Consider the following 19,884-nt stretch of genomic DNA (forward strand, 5'->3'; position numbering starts at 1 on the left):
AGAACTTCAGTTACTGGCAAACTAAAAAAGTACATAAATAAATGAATAAATAATACTGAAAGCAGGAAGGTGTGTGTACACACAGAGATGTTTTTTATATAGAGGAGGAAGAAAATAGGGAGATGGAAAATAAAGACAGGAAAGAAGGAAAAACATACTGGACACTAAGCATTTCCAGTAAGTTGTTTCTTAATTAAAACATTTTTGTACTTTTCTCTTTTTTTATCTCATTCACAGAGACTGATTCAGTAAGAGAAAAAACAACTGTTTTATACATCTGGACTAGCAACTATATTGGCTATGGCTGAACTGAAGCTACTAATTCCCTAAAGATTTGCAGCAATGCTGAGAAACGCTCTGCTTTTTGTCAGTTTTTCCAGCACTCCTTGCAAAATGTTTGCTCATTCATTTAAACTGTCCTCAGTTGTCCTCTATTATATTATAGTAGGCCAAACCTGATTGGTCAGGTTCATGTTGACTTTCTGTAACCAGTGGCTAGATAGTTACAACTAGTGCCCTGCTGCCAAGATCTGTTATTATGTTAAAAGAAACATCCATATGACTGAAAATTAAAATCTGTTATGAATAAAAGTAGAATGTGAAAGAACTGCAGCTAAGTGATATGATTGTTTTGGATGTTCAATTATGGCAACTAGACAGAAGATGAAAAATGTGACTAACTCATTAGAAAAATGCAAATTTGGAAGAAGGAAAAATGTTTGCTGTTTTAATGTGAATTTACCTACTTCACACTTAATGAACCAGTAAGTTAACTGAAATGCAGTTACACTTCAATATTTAAACTTTTCAAATTTGTAGTGCTACACTATGGTCAGAAACTCTGTACAAAATTAGCATATCCAAGAAAGTTACTTCAATTACTTAAGGAATGCTTGCAAAAATTCATATACTAAAGGAAATTTGCATAGCAGTCCACAAAACCCCATGTGAAACATGCAGACATTTTAAGAACCCCACAAACTTACATGAAAATGGAATGAAATTAACTTAAGTGTGGGAAAGTCTGAAGAAACAATGACTGCCTGATCTTCTATTGCATTTTATTATTAAAGAAACAGTAATTCAGCCAAATACTTGTAAAAATGACCCAGTAATTTTAGAAAGAATGGGCTCATGAAATGGCCCTTCCCCCAGTTTTGTTTCTTTGAGGAATATTTATTTGGGATTCAGTCCCCCTAGACTCAATGGACTTACTTTGGATTAGACATGGTTCCAAATTAATCCATGATTTTATCCCAGCTTACCCAAGTGGAATGGGAGACCTTAGAAGGCCCTTTAGTTTGCTTTTGAATACAACCCTTTTGCCAAATATTCTTATAAACTAGAAAGACATGCAGGTAAAAAAGCAGGTTTCCTGGTAGCTCAGGTTTATAAACAGGTTCTCTGTGACTTTTAACTTTGGACAAGCTTGCTTCAGACCCTGCCCTTTCTTTGGAAATATGTTTTACCATGGAGCTCTTGAATGAAACGAGCTGCTGGTGAAAGACAGTGGAAACTTGGTTTCAGGGCAAGGCATGGGCAGGCAGCAGCTGAGACCAGGGGCTTTCAGGACACACCACCCTGCACCGCCAGTGGGGAAGGCCGATCAAGGGGAAGGACTGGAGGAGGGGGAGGAAGTGGGCCCGTCACCATCAGCACCGTATTTCCAAAAAAAAAAAAAAAAAAAAAAAAGGAGGAATTTTTATCTATACAATTTATATTCTGCATTTCAATACACGCGCATCTGAACTTTGATATCATGCTGCTGATAAACGACATTAGAGAATATTTTACTGAAATGTTGAATTGTGGATAGTGGCAGGAATCCTTTCTTCCTCAATTGATGAATTCTTCCTGTAATGCTGAAGTGTATTTTTGATAGATAATGTTTATGGTTGTCATATCATTTATAAGATCCTGTTGTGAACCACCCAGAGAGTTTCATTTCTGGGGCAGTATACAAATGCTGATAGTGGTAGTAATAATAGTATATTATAAATCACTTTGAGCGTTATCATGCATGGAAACGTGGTGTAAATAGCATGATACCACTAATGGCAGCTACCTAAAAAAACACATACATGCCTGAAAAGCAGAAAACAAGGGGTTCAGAGGTTGAAAGTTGTGTCCACAGGTCAAAGCATGTCCTGAATTAGATTTTGCAGAGTCATGTATTAAAACCACCACCCTTGTACTCGAAGGTGGTGGTCTACACAGGACATCTGACCAAAGCTAACAGCATTCCCTCTCTAGGTTCTTCTGACACTACAACTGAGGCACTGCACATCCCAACTCCACAATGTTGAGGTAAGCACTTGAACCGAACTGGGCAGGGTGAGGGGAAAAGTCAGTTGACATCTCCATATATAACATCTGTAGTTATACATTACAAAGATGTCCATTAAGACACAGTTCACCACATGATCAACCATTTGACTGATTTAGAAAGAATGGGGTGGGCAACATGGTACCCTCAAGATGTCTTGGACTACAACTCCCAACATTCCTAAGCTGGCTAAAGGTGATGGGAACTGCAATCCCAAACTTCTGAAGGTCACAGCTGAAGAACAAAGAAGAACAGACCATCTGAACAAAGAAAAGGAAGGTGAAAACAAGACTGAAACGAAATGTTTGGGGCCAGAAAAAGCTAAGTGTTTGAGGGGCAGGTTTACTCCACTATAATTTCCAGCTTCTGTCTGGTCCTGGTACCATCACTAAATGATTATGCCTGGGGCACAGCACTCCTGATCAACGTGCCAGGCTGTAACATGAGGGGCTGTAACACAAACATCATACCTGGCACACATCCAGTGTGAGAATTCCTTGCACATTGGATGTATGAATGTGAATATGCAGACCAGTTGCACATAGGCCCACATTTGACCAGCAACCAACCCATGGATTTGCAGTCAGACAGACACAACCACGTCGGGCCCTCATGTCAATTTGTTTCCCTGTTTTGCAGAAGGGAGATCAACGCTGCAGTGCAGGGCACTGGCTCCAGAATTCATCTTGCGCAGCACGCCACACCTCCTGAATACCAAGCATGACAATTTGTCACTGCTCCAACTTTTGCTCTCTTCTAATGAGGTTTATAGGGGAAGACACACTAGCTCTGTGCCTAATAACACTTAGATAATTTGCTGCCACAAACAATCTACAAGGATCAGCGTGTCTTGAAAATGGCAGTGGGAGCAGGCTCTCAATGAGCAGTCTCTGCTGTTTGTCAAACTGGGGATACAGAACATGATATAAATCCACCAGGTGTGACAGTCAAGAAACAGAAGGCAACTTAGAACAATTACAACTGAAGTCTATTACTGTTGCTACTACTACTACTATTATTGATTAGTTCCACCTTGTTTCTTCTGCTATATGAGTTTTGTTGTTGTTGAACAGTAGGGGTCTGATTTCTGTTTTTAAAAACTAAGTTTTATGCCTCACTCGCTTATGTTTGTCTTTGCTCTCCCTGGTTGAAACTCCTTCAGTGCTAAGTAATGACAAAACCAGTGCTGAGGTGATCTGTTTGCATCTTTTCTTTACCCCTGGTTTACATCACAGGCGGTCATTGGCACGATGTGATAATGCTGTCTCACAAAGTAGAGTTCCTGCACATTACAAGGAAGGACCCCACATGGTGACACCATTTTCTGTGTAACATGCAGTTCTCCCCTCTGTACATCTGCACCTCGAGCAGCCTGATACACACAGTACAGGTAGGTAAACATTACCAGGTGCTAAGCCAGGCTCTGGTTACAGTTCTGTCCCATCATCATTGTCAAAACTGAGCTTCTCAGTTCATGCCTGTCAATTCCCCTGCCTTCCACAGGTGTTCAGATGAAGATGGATGATGCTGTACCATCTGCCAGAGCAGGCAAGGAATTGTCCAGATGGACCAGCATAAGCAGTAAACCAACAAACACTAGGAATGAAACAAATTCTGAATGAAATCTCTGCAGTGGAGAAAGCAGAAACTGTGGCGTTTTTAAGGATGGACAGGGATGCACACTCGGGCCAGAAGGGGGGGAGGGTAATTCTATTTGTGCAGTGGCCAAAATTAGCATTTGGGAATTAGATCCAGTGTCCATTCAACCCAGTGCTGCCTTTCCCTTTCTGGAAGTGCCTGAAGTCCGGTTATCATCAACGGGAAAGAGGCAGTGCCACTGCTCCTGAGCTAAACCTCTGCAGACTCCAGGTCACGGGTTTGCTGTGCTACAGCTCCTCTCTCTGTCACATAATTTTCTCTGCACAGTGTTGCTGTCACTTTTAATAAGGAAGGCTATTTCCTGAACGTGTAATCTTGTATGATTTCTATCCAGTTGTACAAACTTATTTGCTGTTTGTCTGAATGAAGAGGGAAGACTTTTCTAAGACTGATGCAGAAATGATTTTGGGAGACCATACTAGATGAAAGTGGGAATTCAGGGTTGCATCCCCCAGGTGATCTTTTTGGGAGGGGATGCACTGCGGCTGTTTTAACAGTACTGCAAACATGCTCATGAGCAGAGTCAGTGCTCCTTACTTCTCATCTCATTTCAACAGGTTTGGGTCAGGCAGGCCATCCCTGTGGTGGTGCTTTATCTAGAAAGAAAGAAAGAAAGAAAGAAAGAAAGAAAGAAAGAAAGAAAGAAAGAAGGGGGGTATAGCATATAGATAGCTGTGCAGGCCTGCTTGTCACCTGACCAAGCATCTGTTGCCTGCTAGCCACTAGGGGCTTGAAAAAGCTCAGCTTTTTGACAGCTGCCTTAGACAGTGAAGTAGGGGCGAGATGGGGAATTGAGAGGCGTCTGGCAAGCCAGCATTGAGGGCAAAAAGGTTACACTTGGCTTAGTGGGCCACAGATTGTGCAGGCGTGTTGCAGCATGGATGGCTTTTGAATGTGCATTATCACATGCAAACCCCATGCCCTCCTCAGGCATATCCTTGGTTTGTTCTTTCAGCTGAATGTAACTGATGTACTTCTTGCAGCAAGAGAAATAACCTAAATCAATTTCCCTCTAAACCAAAGTTTCCATTTGCCTGCGCAGTCAATAATCTCAGGGTCACACACAGTCCTGGAAATCTCCTCTTTGACTGCATCTCCTCAGCCTTGTTAAGTCTGCCTAATGACCCTTTGGCACTAACGCCTGTGAATGTCACTGCCTCAAGCAGAAATTCTCATCACACCTTGGCAGTTCCTGTACTTATGGCCCCTCCAAATCCCATCACTCCAACTCAAGCGTGTGGAACGTGTGGGCTGTCTGTCTTCTGGCAGGTACAAGGCAGCCTGGCCATGCTTTCACATTAGTAAACATCCGTGGCAGCTTTTTCAGAAAGAAAGTCATTCTTTGCTCTGCAAATTATTCTCTAGTAAGGTTATAGGATTGATTCCCCACAACTGCCCTATCACCCTTTCTCAAAGTATGCGGCCTTAAATGTGAGAAGCATTTCTATGCTTGCTTCTTGTGCGCATAACCACAGAGAACCATTTCCCACATTATATTTTTAGAAATGTGTAATTGCATGTGTGAATGTTTGAATGAAGCACCAGCCTGAAAAGATACTTGGAAAGGCAGGGCTCATGTGAGTATACTCACAGAGAATGGAAACAGCCTGCAGAAGGGCAATCCCGTATTTCCCATACACAAGCCAGTTTCAATTTGAAACACAACTGCATACACAAATGTGGCACTCAGTCATCAGTGTTTAACACAAGCCAACCTCGTTTACAGCAAATTTACCTTCCAGTCATTTACACTCATTTCTTCTTGTCTATAGGAGGAATTAAATACTACAAGAAACCAGGGGGTTGCCACAAAAATTGTAGGCATGTGTAATTCCCTCCTCCACTTCATTATCTTCTTGTTCAATTTAACCTATGCTCTGATGTCTTTATGTTGTATGCTTTCCTTTGGCTGTCCTTAGTGGGATGGGGGGGGGGGAACCCACAGCTCAAGACCAGGATATGAGATACAGTAATTACTACTGGGAGTTGAGAGTGGGGAGAAGGAATTCAGTGGCAGTCCTCTGTTTAGCAGAGATGAAGACTATGTTTGTGTGTAGCAGACTGACCACCTTAAAAGTCAAGTGGTCAGATGGAGAAGTTACTGCCCTCCAGGAGTTTGTGCCCACCACTCCCATCAGCCCCAACCAGCAGAATCAATGCGAGGAGTTATGGATGTCATAGGCCACAATGGCTGTTAAGTCCACAAGTTACCCACTCTCGATCTAAAGGTTTGTCTTTCTCTGCCAGGAAAGGCAATATAATATTGACTACAGAGATAAATGTATGGAGGCTCCCCACATTAAAACAAAGACACCCCCAACAGCTTCTTGCACACAGAGATTAGTCATTTCTAGGTAAAAATATACAGTATATGTTACTGAAATCAACTGGAAACAAAGGCTGTTTATGTTGGTTGCCTCAGTTTTTAGCCTCTGTACATACAAAGTTTCTCAGGGAAGATGTGGGGGCCAACAGCTCAGAGAAGCAACGCTGATCCTTCTGGTACATCCTGTGCGACATGCCAGGGCACTGCGATTGTGGATATTTTTAAACTTTACAAGGCTGAATGCTATTTTATTACGATTAACAGGCCAACTTTAATCAATATGTTGCATCTTTCTCTTGAGGCCCGTGCAACTTTCTTCTGCAGGCAACACCCAGAACAAGGTCACCAGAGTCATCACTGGGTGGGGCTTGTGAAAGGTTACAGGGAAGGGTAAAAATAGGCAGATACAAAAATGAAGATTTAAAACTAATATATGAAATAATAAATGACTGGGTTTTTATTTTATTTTTTTTAATTTTAGCAATTTAAACATTAGAAATTTAAAGCTTTTCTTAAACAGTAATAAGATTAATGTTAAATAGTCTAAATATAAGTTTGATAATGCTACTTCTCAATCAGTTCTGATGAATCAATGAATTGATGCCTCTGTCGATGCCTCTGAATCTATTAGATTCAGTGACTGAAGGAAGCATGGAGGCATTCCTGTGTAAAGAAAGGAACCACTTTGGTTATTTCTCAAATACATAGAAACAGAGCAAGTCAGAAGGGGCCTCCCAGGCCATCTAGTCTGACCCCCAGCTCCAGCCAGCTCTGCTCATGACATGCCTGCCATGTGCATGTCCAGCCTATCCTTGAACATCCTCACCGATGGGGCTTCAACCATATTCAGAAAGAAAAGTCATTTTTTGCTCTGCAGATCATTCTCTAGTAAGGTTATAGGTTGGATTCCCCACAATTGACCTATCACAAATATTTACAATCCACCAAATTCAGGCATTTCATTTTCACCTGGCTTTAGTCTGCCTAGTCAAAATCTACTGGCAATGAGCAGGGATCTTTCTTTTCCTTTCGGTAACATCCATATTTATCCGGCACAAGTTTTTTCCATCCTGTTTCTTTATCTATCTTCACTTTTTTAGGTTCACATAAAAATTGTATGTGCTTTCAAATACAAAAAGATGTGTGAGTTTTGTACCCATTGTGTAATTCTTCTAATTGTCTCCTTTTTTCTGACAAGCATTTCCCCCACTATATGCCTTTTGCTATGCTATTCTCCATAATATATGCATTTTTGCAATTTTCCCTCATGTATACATTACTAGACATCATGTTTTGGTTGGAGAATTCCACTTTAAAATTCACAGAAGTACAAAAATTAAGGTAACTGTTCTGGTTTGCATATTAATTTGGGAAGTGCAAATTAAGCACTGCGTATTACAATATGAACCAAAATAATTTCTTCTCCATTCCTAAGCATGTGCATTTCATTTTCCTTTGCTACTTTGGTTTTGTGATAGTGTATCTGGGCCGAGGCAGAATGAACCAAATGGGAGAAACACTGAAAGAAGACAAATTGGTCCTCTCCATCAGTTCCTATATTTCAGGGGTGGGTCACTGGATTCCCTCCAGGTGTTTTGACCTATATTTCTCAACCTCCCTCACCACTGACTATGACGGGTAGGCCATCTCGAACACAAGATGCCTCCCATTCTGCTCTAGTCCCAACTAATGTTCTATACATGTCTACTCTGAAGTAAATCTCATTGTTTTCAATGATGCATACCCCAAGTGAGCTGTGCATGCACGATTGAAGCCTAAATCTCATAAGCTATCATAAGCATGGACTGTAAGAAAGAAACCTGATATAGTAACATTTGAAAGACATTCTCTCTATTGACAAAAAAAAAAAAAGGATGGATGCATATAGTGGGGCAAAGAGATGTAAAGGCTAGTTGTGAAGAAGGAAACCCTGAGTTCAAAATATTTTATGCAGTTGTAAATTAACAGGTTTTAGTACTCAGACTTGCAGCACTGATAAGGAAATATATGAAAAAAGATTATCATGACTTCAATGATGGACTGAAATTGTCTTGATTTAAATCAACCCATCCTGGGTGAAATAAGAGACACAAGAACGTCCAAATCCGCTGACTCTTTCCTTGAGCTGCCTCTTTTCCACCACAGAGCAAAGGAATTTGCTCTACCATCTGCATAAAGGTACAGTCCTGCCCGGGCTGGCCCCACCATTAGGCAAGGTGATACGGCTAATGTGGGATGCCATGAAAGAACAGCAAATTGCTAGTTATTTAATTTGTGATCATTGTATTTTTACTTCAAAGTTGGGCAGAGGTGGGATTTTCTTTCTTGTCTGCAAAAATAACTTGTGTGCATTTGGGTACTAGGCACTTTCATCAGGGTGGATGAGGGATGCCATTTGGTGTTCAACACCAGACAGCAGAATGTCTGCAGCCAGCCCTGGATACAGCCAGAAACAGAACATTGTCTTCAGCTCTGGAATTTCTCTTTCCAAAAAGATACTGCAGAGGGAGAAAAGGGATAGAAAAAGCCAAACCCAAGTATCAAGGGATTGGAGCACCTGCCCTGCAGGGGAAGGTTAAAACACTGAAGGCATTCTCATTTGGAAAAGACAAGAAAACATGACAGCAGCTTGTAAAATTATGATTGGTGTCAAAATATTACAGTGGTGTTCTTCTATAATGATACTAGAACTTGAGGTGTCCCTTTCAAAACAGACTGGAAATAGGCTCAAACTAGAAAAACAAAAAGCTCTTCACAGAAAAAATAATTAAGTTACAGAATTCATAACCACAACACGTGCTGTGAATACCAAGTTATAGGCTTTAAAAACTAGAATAACATACTTAGAATAGGGCTAGGTTGCGTTTGTGATCCCATTAAGCAAAAGGCTGCTTGCTGCTCTGCAAACAGAGAACATGAAGTTCCCAAGGGTTAGTGTTCTGATTTTGAGAAAGGCCATCTAAGTTCACCTCATGGTGACTTTCTTTGATTTAACATCAAAGACAATCAAACTATTGCTGCAAATGTTTTATCTTCTATTTTCAAGTAACTGGGAATGCCAACTGATAATGATAGGTGTATCAGTGGCAATTATCCAATTATCCATAATTTAAATATCGGAGGCTGGAGGCAAACAGGGCAGCGATGTTGCTTTCCATGAGTATATGCGCAGTCACAGTTGGAAAAATAATGCCAGACAAGTATGTGGACTTTTTACTCCGACATCCAGTAGGCTGACTTAGCCATTCATTCAGAAAGGTTTTCCTCTTCCTGTCTTCCCACGTCCTCCCGCCCCACTTCTTTATCTTGCCCGACTGAGGCCAAGCAAGTCCTCTCAAATGTATGCATAATGGGGGAGTGAAGAGAGTTAAGCTAAAATGAAAAGCTGCCAAGGGGGACAAATAGTTGGAGGTGGGAGGGGCTGAGCTGGGACCCTGTGATGGAAGAACAGAGGCCTCGTTAGCGTGAGCTGTCACTACGAATCGAGGACAGCTCATCTCAAGCTCACTCCTAATGATCGCGGGGAAGAGAATAGGGGCGGAGGCAAGACACACACAAAGAAGAACGTGGCCACAATAACCGGCCAACAGGCAGTGCTGCTCGGGAGAGCAAGCTGTCAGCTCTCCTGGTCTCCTGAGATTTCTCTGCAGAATGAGAGGTTTGCTTCTCTCATGCAGCCGAAGGAGCCAGCCAAAGCTCCCTTGAGGAACTAAGCTATTTCCCACCCTGTGAAACAGACACGGGACATGGAAAGATGGACCTGCTACCGGCAGGATGAGAAGCCCCGCGCTCATTTTCTTCTGAACCAGATAATAACACCAGAAATGGGAATGCAGAACCACGGTGCAAGTCATGGGGTAGAAGCCTCGGACCGGGAACAGCATGGTCAAAGGCTGGGACCTACCCTAATCAGCTAAGACACAGTGTGCTCCAGTCCCCGAGCTGTTTGAAGGGCACAGGGATGAACAACCAGGATTGGCCATGCCTAGTATACATACTGGGCATCTGGCATTCTCCTCTTGCCTGCTTCACAGAGCTCCTTGCCCCAAAGCCAACTCCAGATTAGCCTCTACTGCCAGCTTGTGACTAAAGGCACTTCATGCTAGAAAACACAAAAGTCATGTTTGGCTCCTGGTGTGGCCAATCCTCTCATAATACTCACATTTATATGAGGAATAGTTATGATGAATTGCAACATATTAGCATTTACTGTAATCTTACTTAATCAGTTCTTATTAACATCATTACTTAAAAGTATAATCAAGAGATTTTGCTTCACTTACTGCATTAGAATCTTACTCCACATTTTTATGCCCACCTCCTACCCCTACTCTGCCAAGAAGGTACAAAGGACAAGTTGAAGCTGGACTGGAAAGATACTATGATCTTCTGAATGTGCACACCAAGGTCACTTCAGTATTCAAGGCAGGTATTTCAGCTCGCTGAACACCTTTCTTCTTCTTTCGGAAGCTTGAATACTGAGGTTGGGCTCAAACCTTCATTCCAATATCTCATTTCTTAGGGGAAATACAGCATTGCACAAAACAATTCTTTAGTGAGAACTGCAAGCACACCATCATTTCCCCACCAAACTTGCAGGGACTTGGAGTCCTGCTGTATTTCTCAGTGGGGAAAAAGCACCGCCTCCCTTCACCTGCCTTTGCTTTTGAGCAGGAAAAAGCAGAAGCGGCAGGGCCTTCTCAAGTACCCTCAAGACTGTGCATGTTCACAGTTTTAGGGTGAATGCAGGGACAGTGATGCTTCTGTAATTTGCCCTGTGTTGATCACATAGTATATAGTATAATAAATGAAAAAGAGTCTCTGATAAATGTTCTTCAAGTGCACTGCTATTTTGCAGTTTACAACAGGAGTGAACTCCACTGGGAAGCAGCTCTCCAGGGTCGCATTCCAGGGGTGAGCAGGGCTGGAGGGAACAGAGTGGGGCCAGGGCAGTGGCTGTGGCCATGCAGGGAGGCCCAGAGGACTGCTCTGGGACCCCAAGGTGCCTTGATTTGATCAGCAGCAAGGGCTGCAACACTCCTTGTTTCCAACATTAATCTAGGGATGGTAATATATTTCTTTTTTCTGACCCATACGCATTTGTACTCTGTAATTCCCTCTTCTACAGTTTTTCAAATTGTCACCAAATACATCTTTTTAATGTGCATATGATGCCTATTATCTTTCTTAATGTTCCCAAATCTTTATTAGGCCAACCAAATCACAAAATATGTGCACGGGTTAGAGATCCTCAGATCACTTCAACAGGCAAGATGTGGGAGGGAGAAAAAGCTGACGTGATGTTGAAGTCATGGTGCCTGCAGAATCACTCTTGAGATGGAAAGGGGGTGGGGGGAGGGCAGCGTCTGCAGTATGGCATCTAAAGCCATCTCTGTCGTCGTTAATATACAGTCCTCCTAGTTGCTGTTTCCACTGCTAAAGCAGACTTTGTGCGTCATTTCTGAGAAACAGGTGGACTTTATATCTCCAAAAAGAGATCAAGCCTGTCTGCCTTTCTTCTCCCAGCAGCTCCAGGTGAAGCCTACAGCCATTCTGTCACTTGCTGAGGCCTTATCTGAATGTCTGCAGACACTTCCTCCCCTAATCCATCTCGAGCCCATGACCATGCCTCCTCGGAAACATGTTCCCACACGTGAGTGTATGCTTGTAGCCTCAATTGTAATAGCCTCTCCAACCCATATCCCGAAAGAAAGAAAGAAAGAAAGAAAGAAAGAAAGAAAGAAAGAAAGAAAGAAAGGAAGGAAGGAAGGAAGGAAGGAAGGAAGAAAGACAGACAGACAGAAAGAGGGAGGGAGAAAATCAGCAATTACAATGGAATTATCTCCTGCTAAGTGTACATGAGATTGCAAGTAAATTAAAAATAGTCAACTTTTTACATGTAATGGAAACATGACCCATGAGTACAACATCTACACATACACACCATTCAGTCTTCACACACCAGCAGGAAAAGCTCAAGAACAAATACAGTTGAAGCATAAACATCACATCCAGCCAACCAGGCTTGCTCCCCAAAAATCCAGTCTACACACTAGCAGGAAGAGCTCAACAGAGGACGCACACCCTCACCACAGAACACAGATCACCCAGTTACATGCTACACTGAGCACGCCAGTTAAAAACAGTAATTTGCATTGCATAGTATTTTTAAATGATAAAAAGCACAAGCTTAACAAGCCAGAAACTACAACTGATTTTAACTTCCAACCAGTACAGATTATAAGACCGGTGCAATGCTAGGCACACTTACCTGGAAGTAGCCCACTGAACTCAGAACTTACTTCTGAGTAGACACGCCTAGGACTGCACTGTAAAAATAGCAGCAGCTACTATAAATACTGTTTTGGGGGATTCCTGAATCTGAGATGAGCTGAAGGGGTGCCCATGTCTGGCCATTCCCAGAAAGAGTACAACTGCAGTCTCACTACTAGTTACTTGCCCTCCTCACCCTGCCAAGTTCAAGAAGAAAAGAACCCGTTCCTTCTGAACAGGATGGTCAACCCGGAAAAAGCAGGAGGCAACAACCACAATGCAGGGGCACTGGAACAGAATGGACAAGGCACTCACTCGCAGAGGTGAGGAATCCTCACATTCAAACAACAGCTTTGGCTGGTGGGCAAGTTTGGGCCATGCAAGGTGTGCCAGTGGGTGCAGTGGCCACAGGACTTCCCCTTCCCCTCAGTGGCCAGGGAGACTGGATCAAGCCACAGAAGCTTCGTGGATCTGAGAAGCTACAGCCCCTTGTGGAAGTATTCATGCCCCACCGCTTGGCTTTTCCACATTTTGTTGTGGGAAATGATTCAATTTCAGTGTTACCACGTGAAGTACAGAAGATACCAAACACTGTTAAGGTGCAAAGCATTTTTATTGTAGCACAAAAATTAAGTAAACAAGAACAATGTGCCACTTGATGGTTGTGTAAACTATTTACCCATTTTGTTGGAATATCCCTAATTAAGAGCTCATTGAACTCAGTGTCTCCAGAAGTTGGTGTAAACAGTTGAATGCAGTCTGTCAATTCCAGATCAATTTCAGATCAAATACACCTGTTTCTGGAAGAGTCCAGAGTTTGCTGGAGAGCACATCTAAACAAACCACATTTTTATTTTATTTTATTTTATATATTATATTATTTATTTATTTAGAAGGCGTCTATGCCGCCCCATTCGCTGAAGCCTTGGGGCGGCTCACAATAATAAACAAATAAGCACAGTATAAAACAATATGAGTTGACCTGGCCCGAAAAATAAATAAATAATATTAACAATTCAAATAATGTTTGAATAAAAAGGTCTTCACCTGGCGCCGAAAAATAAGTAACGACAGCACCAGGCAGACCTCTCTGGGGAGCGCATTCCATAGATTGGGCGCCACCGCAGAGAAAGCCTTCCTCCGAGTACCTACCCTCCTAATATCCTTCACAGAGGGTTCCCGAAGAAGGGCCTCTCCCGCTGATCTCAAGGGGCGGGCGGGCATATCTGGACGTAAGTGTTTCTTCAGGTAACCAGGACCCAAGCTGTTAAGGGCTTTATAGGTCATAACCAACACCTTGAATTGGGCCCGGACTTCAATGGGGAGCCAGTGAAGCTGGCGGAGAACTGGAGTCATGTGAACATAACGCCCAGTCCCTGTCAGCAGCCTGGCAGCAATATTTTGAACCAACTGAAGTAGCCGGACCGTCTTCAAGGGCAGCCCCACGTAGAGTGCGTTACAGAAGTCAAGTCGGGAAGTCACCAACGCGTGTGTCACTGTTGCCAGGCAGTCATTCTCCAGGTAGGGACGCAGCTGATGGATCAGCCGAAGCCGAAAGAAAGCGCTCCTCACCACCGCTGTCACCTGAGCTTCCAGTGAAAGCTCTGGGTCGAGGAGCACTCCCAAGCTGTGGACCTTGTCCCTAAGAGGGAGTGCAACCCCATTCAGGACTAGGTTCAGGTTCCCTTCCCCGAAGCCCGATCTGCCAACCAACAGGACCTCCGTCTTGTCTGGATTGAGCTTCAGTTTATTGGCCCTCATCCAGCCCATTACCTCAGCCAGACACCGGTTCAGTACAGCCACTGCCTCACCTGGATTGGTAGAGAACGAGAGGTAGAGCTGGGTATCATCAGCATACTGATGATTCCGCAGCCCACACCTCCTGATGACCTCCCCCAGAGGTTTCATGTAGATGTTAAATAGCAAGGGGGACAAGATGGACCCCTGCGGAACTCCATGGCATAGCTGCCATGGCACAGAGCCATAGTCCCCCAGCATCACCTTCTGGAATCGGCCATTGAGATAGGAGCGGAACCACTGCAAAGCAGTGCCTCCGACCCCCGATCCCGCTAGCCTATCCAGAAGGATACCATGGTCGATGGTATCGAAAGCCGCTGAGAGGTCCAGGAGAACCAACAGGGATGCACTCCCCCTGTCTTTCTCCCTGCACAGGTCATTGTACAGGGCGACCAAGGCAGATTCAGTACCATACCCGGGTCTGAAGCCAGACTGAAATGGGTCCAGATAATCATGGATAATTATCACATCATGAAGATGAAAGACAAAGTTGGTCTAGGATAAAGTTGTACAGAAGAACCAGCCAGGGCCAGATTATTAAAAAAAGAAAGAAAGAAACAGCTAACATGTGACGATCCCCTGGAGCATCCTCTAATTATTACACTGCATTTCTATATCGCATGTACCCAAAGCTCTCCAGGCAGTTCACAACATTTAAGCCACCCATCCAGAATTCTGCCAGGCTTGACCCTACTTAGCTTCCAAGATTAGGTAGGATCAGGCACTTCAGGCTATATGGAAGCTATATAGAAGTGAAATCCATTGTTACAAAATGGAAAGAATATGGCTTAACCATGAGTTCTTTGGTCTCATGAAACCCAAATTGAACATTTTGGCCTTGCTGCAAAGGATTATGTGCCCCAAAAAGCCAATTGTGCTCACTACACTGAGAGAAGCATGGCATTGCATTGTGAAGAAGATGGTCAGGACTGAGGGCAAGATGGGTAGAGCCCAAGGGTTCAGGACAATTCTAGAGGAAAGCCTGTTGTGATCCGGAAGGGTCCAGTTACTGGGTGCAGGTTCCTCTTCCAGCAGGGCAGTGACCCTAAACATGCAACTGAAATAACACTGGAGTGGTTTAAGAACAAGAAACTGAAGGTCTTTGATCGTTGCAATCAATGTCCAAACCTCAGTCTGAGACAAGACTTACAAGCTGCCAGTCACCGGCAGCCTCCATCTAAGCTGAAAGAGTCAGAGCAGTTTTGCCCAGAAGCATGGGCAAACACTGCTGGATCCAGATCCACAAAGCTGAGAGGGACTTACCCAAGAAGTCTCACAGCTGCAACTGCAGCCAAAGGTGCTTCTACCAAGTATGGATTCAGGGGACTGAATGGTGATGCAACCAATGAGGGCCAGTTTGGTTGTGTTCACTTAACTTCTGTGCCACTATAAAAAAGACTGTGAAATTTCCCAGTGTTGAACATCTTGTGTATGTCAAGTGGAAACAAGGCTACTTAAACCCATTTCAATTCCAGATTGTAACACACCAAAGTGTGGGAAAGTCCAGGGGGGTGAATACTTCTGTAAGCCATGGTACATAAATAATCATCAAAAATTCATACGCTTCAATCTTTTTTTGCATCTTCTGCTCAAACGACTGCTCAACAGACACACTGCATACCTAAAGCAGCAGAGAAATGCCTACCATCTGTGCTGTCCATGGCAACCTTCCCCCACTCCCTTGCACTGCACAGGCCCCAATGGTGTGGTGGGACTGAGAAGTCTAGCTGGCTGAGCGCAGACCACCTCTTCATCCCTATTTCTACAAGACTAATGAAAGAGACCACTGATCATTTCTTGCTCTTCAGCTCACAGCTAGAGGGCACTCCTGAGTAATCCAGGCTACAGAATGGACCATCCTGACCCCTCCTTTGGAAGGCTTTCCCTACCTTTGCAGGTAATTGCATAGGGAAAAAAAGTGGCTCCTGGGGGATCGTTCTGAACAGGTGTAAATTACTGCCATCACTAATCTGTGCAGTGTTTCCCTTAGCCAAAGCAGGAACTAAACAGAAACAAGGAAAGTGGTGCAAGCTTGCTGCCAGTCACTGTACATTGCGTCCTACGCAGCGAGACAAGCCAGAGGAGGTGGGTGAAGTGGGTGCTTAGGTCCTTGGCAGTGAACTTCCCCTGACGCCAACACCAGGATTTCAGCATTGCCACAGTTCCCCCCATCCCCACTCCCTTTTTGCAACATCTTGCCCTGATCAAGAGTTCTGCAGATCTTGAAAGTGCACACATTTTTTGTGATCTTTTGGTTGGTCTAATAATAGTATTATACTACTATAGATACCTACCTTCCCTTTATATGAGGGAGTTTTCAAAATATGCATCTAAATATTCATTTTCTTGCAAAATTTGTATTTAAAAAATATATTTTCTTTCTGTGCATATATGCATGTACTCTTTCAAAATTCTCTCAGAAGTATTGCACATTTAATATGTGTAAACTGCTGGGAACTGTGTCATAACATTCAAAGAATTCTGAAATTCTGATAGCTAAGTTGCAATCCACACTTCTGATAGCTAAGTTGCAATCCACACTTGAAGAGGTGCAAATCCTCTCTAGAGCAGCTTTTTCAATGTCGCTGAGAACCTTTTTATGCCATCCTCATTCCCCCTGTTCCAGCTGCAATCATTTTGCCTAAACCACCGACATCTGCACTGCAACCCTGGTCTTTGGCATTTTTAGGCTGCTGTGTCCACCACTGAAATTCAGGATTAACTGCTTTTACTTTTTGACATTTCAGAAAGGTTTCTGGCTTGTCCAGACCTAGAGACTGACCTGCAAAAATTCAGGCAGACTAGTAATTCACATAGTTTTACCTTTTGTCTGTCTCTCGTATGCTTTTTTTCAGAGACAGACAGACTGGTACATTGCTATAACATTTGCTTTAAGACTCTGAGAGAGATGGATTGCCAAGGACAGAAATTGATGGGAACTGAAAAGATGCAGGGAAAGGAAGAGACAAGACAAAATGCGGCACAGAGATGAAGGAAAGCAACTGTGACAAAGGAAAGGTAAATGAGAAAGTTGAGAGAGAAAAGGAACTGAAAGGTAACAGAAGGTTATATAAAGTAACAGTGATAAGCAGGAGATGGGCAGCACCTCCAGGAAAAACATTTCTGAGTGATATATTTCCATCTTTGTGGCACTTTTTCACTTCAGATGAATAAAACCTGTCCCTTCATAGTCTCAGAGCATTACACCTTCTTGCAAGCAGGTGTGGCATGCCTGGCACACTTGGCAAGAGCAGATCTGCAAAGTAGATCTACCCTGTTGATTACTTCCTAGTAGTGTTCCAAGTAAGTTTAACTGGAAATTATAGTTCCCGTTTGAAAGTGTGGGCAGAACTACAGTGCCAATCCAAATCATTTCTGTGCACTGCATGCACAATCCAGGAATGTCATCTCGCATTTTAGTGGCAGATGGACACAAGAGACTTTGCAAGGTTTAAAGGCCAACTACAGCATGTATTCAAATTTAAATAGCAGAAAGAGCATTCTAGGATAATTTGTTGTAGTTACTTCTGTATGCCTTATAACCACTACGCTAACACAAATTGAACAGTCATTTTCGTTAGAAAGCGAGACAGACAGACAGAGAGAAGGGATTTGACCTTTTTATATACAGAGCTAGCAAACAGAGCATTTGGACATTTATGACATTAGTCAGCATGTAGAACTAGCCAGACATATCAATTGATTGAATGATGGCGATTATTAGAAGCAGCTACAGAGAGCCCTTTATTTTCTCAAATACCAGATTGGCATGCAATACCTACTGAAGTGTGAGGGTTTGCCTCCGCAAGGTTTAATTGTGCATCATGCTGCAATGAAGCGCAGAATCACTGCTTAACATTGCATGTGCAAGTGATTTATGGGGATATCAGACTGCATTATTAAAACTGTTATGGAGACTTCTTGGGAGCCTGGCAAAAAAGTGCATAATACTTATTCACAAAGTAAAAATGCAGCTTTTTCTCTGGGGACAGGAGACCAAAGATATTCACAGCATCCTTACTCCCTCCACCCCACCACAGATGCTTTGGCACAGCACTATTGTATGAGCGGTAGGGAAGGCTGCTGTGCGGATAAAGCCAGTGAATTTAAGAAGGTGCCCAACTGCTCTTTATTCATGTATCAGGCTCAGTGCACAGAAGCTCCTGCCCAAGCCTGACAGGAGATTGTCATGATGGAGCTCCTGCACATCTGACCCTGTGGGTGGCTATGTTTTCCATTCCTCCAGACCAACTCCTGCTTCTGGTGACATCTCCACCAGCAACACAAGACTTTTGCTGAGCTTTGCCAAGAGAGAATGAGTGGAAAAACCCAGTGGCTGTTGTGGGAGGCCAAGGGGAGAGCACTGAGCTATGAATCAAGAAACCTCAAATGTTTGCTCAAATGTTACCTCTACCATGAGCTGACTAGGTGGCCTTTGGCAAGATATCTTCTCTCTGCTTCATACTCTCTATCTGTAATATGGGAGGTTATGGCACTAGGCTACCTTAACAGGCTGTTGCAAGGACTACATTTAGACAGCTCTTCCCAACTAACAGCCATGGGAATTGCAGCCCAACACACCTGGGGCACCAGGTAGCGGTCTGATCTGGATAATACATGTGAATTGCTGTGAACTCTTGAAAATGTGAAATGAAGTGTCAAGGTATTAGGGACAGAAACAGACTACTGGTGGCTGGAGGACTTCATGGGATAACACCAGTAGAGGTGGCACATTTTGGGTGCCTGAGGAAGTCATTCCAAATGGCATGACCCTTGTCATGTTTAGTGCCAATGGAGGATTTTCGAGTGTTCAAATTCCTCAGCTTAGGAGCAGAGTTAAAACATTAGCCCTAATTTCACAGATCTGTTTACAGACAAGAGAGATAGGCTCCTCCCCATTTGTCAAATTTGGAGGACAGGAGCATGAGTTGTCATTGTACGGTATGCAGCTGAGCCAGGAGAACTGCCCCTTGAGTGTTGTCCCCCATCTTCCACTGTTATAAGCACCTCTCAGCTAAGTGTGGGAAGGTAAGACGCATCACCCAATTTGCCTAAACATACAAGTTATGAAAGGCTTAGGGGGGCAGTGAAAATCGCTCAATGGCCTAGGCAACCAAACAACACTCCCTCCCTTCCAGTGCTGCAAGCAGCACGCAGCATCCCATGACAAAGTTGTCCATGTGCTGGATTAAGCTGTGCAAGGACACTCCTTCCCTTTGGCCAACCTCCCAGAACAATGTGGGCAGCTGGAAGCACTGGCCTAATTGCCCAGGCTGCAGAACTACATAGGCATCTGGGTGATGTGCCCTCCGTTCCCATTCTCTGCTGGCCCATGGGACAACAGGTAAGTAGTAGCTTGGTTCTGCAGGGTTCTGTTTCCAAAGAGCTACACAAGGTGGTCATTCAAGGTGAAATTGGGGTGAATCGAGGCGAATTTCATTTTGTGCTCTCCCCCTGCACTCCCAGTTTGGCTCATCTCAGCTTCATACACTTTATCTTACTG

At 43.5% G+C, this 19,884-nt stretch overlaps 1 protein-coding gene across 1 annotated transcript in view; it reads right to left on the reverse strand.

The window, feature by feature from the left end:
- The window catches only part of LOC123020253 (ephrin type-B receptor 5-like), a 115,070-nt gene that overhangs the window by 28,287 nt on the left and 66,899 nt on the right, over positions 1–19,884 (reverse strand). The window lies entirely within an intron of this gene.

This window comes from Varanus komodoensis, unplaced genomic scaffold (genome assembly GCF_004798865.1).
Source record: "Varanus komodoensis strain SLA01 unplaced genomic scaffold, ASM479886v1 scaffold147, whole genome shotgun sequence".
In the NCBI taxonomy this organism is placed as follows: domain Eukaryota; kingdom Metazoa; phylum Chordata; class Lepidosauria; order Squamata; family Varanidae; genus Varanus; species Varanus komodoensis.